We start from the raw sequence: 673 nt of genomic DNA on the forward strand, positions 1-673 counted from the left end.
TAGTAGTAGTAGTAATAAATATAAAATGTAAAAATATATACTAAAATTATAATTAATTTTAATTATACATTTTATTGTTGTACATTTTAATGTTAAAATATTCTTTTCAAAAATTACCAAACCAAATGTAGGTCTTAATTTAATCTCAGATGATATTGCATAGATTTCAGAGGAACGGACACCTGTCACACACACGAGTGTTAGATGGAGTGTGAATACTGGTTTCACCAGCTTTGATGCTAAAACACTTATTTTTCATTCCTCCATTACAGTACAGTGCCAGCACATGATCGCTCTCGTTCCAGCTGTAACTATGTCTCTGTGTGTAATGAGATCTGCTAGCATGCTGTGGATTACGTTCTGTTCAACATGTTAATGTCATGCATTACGCTGAGCTTGATGGTAGGGGTGGGAGGTATGACAGAAATCCTCTCAATATAGTCAGTTTTGCTGGAAATTCAATGAAAAAAAATTTAAACCATGTAGTAATGCCTTTATTTAAATAATCCAGTGAATGAAATACTTAACAAATGGAAGGTACTTCATTTATTTGATTATTCTTTTTACATTTGGACCATGAAATCATATGTGCATTTTTTTGCATCCTTTTCCTTTCCTTTTTGTTTGATAAACCCACTGTGTGTGTGTGTGTGTGTGTGTGTGTGTGTGTGTG

The sequence above is a fragment of the Sinocyclocheilus grahami genome, unplaced genomic scaffold (assembly GCF_001515645.1).
Source record: "Sinocyclocheilus grahami isolate Dianchi unplaced genomic scaffold, SAMN03320097.WGS_v1.1 scaffold1337.1, whole genome shotgun sequence".
In the NCBI taxonomy this organism is placed as follows: domain Eukaryota; kingdom Metazoa; phylum Chordata; class Actinopteri; order Cypriniformes; family Cyprinidae; genus Sinocyclocheilus; species Sinocyclocheilus grahami.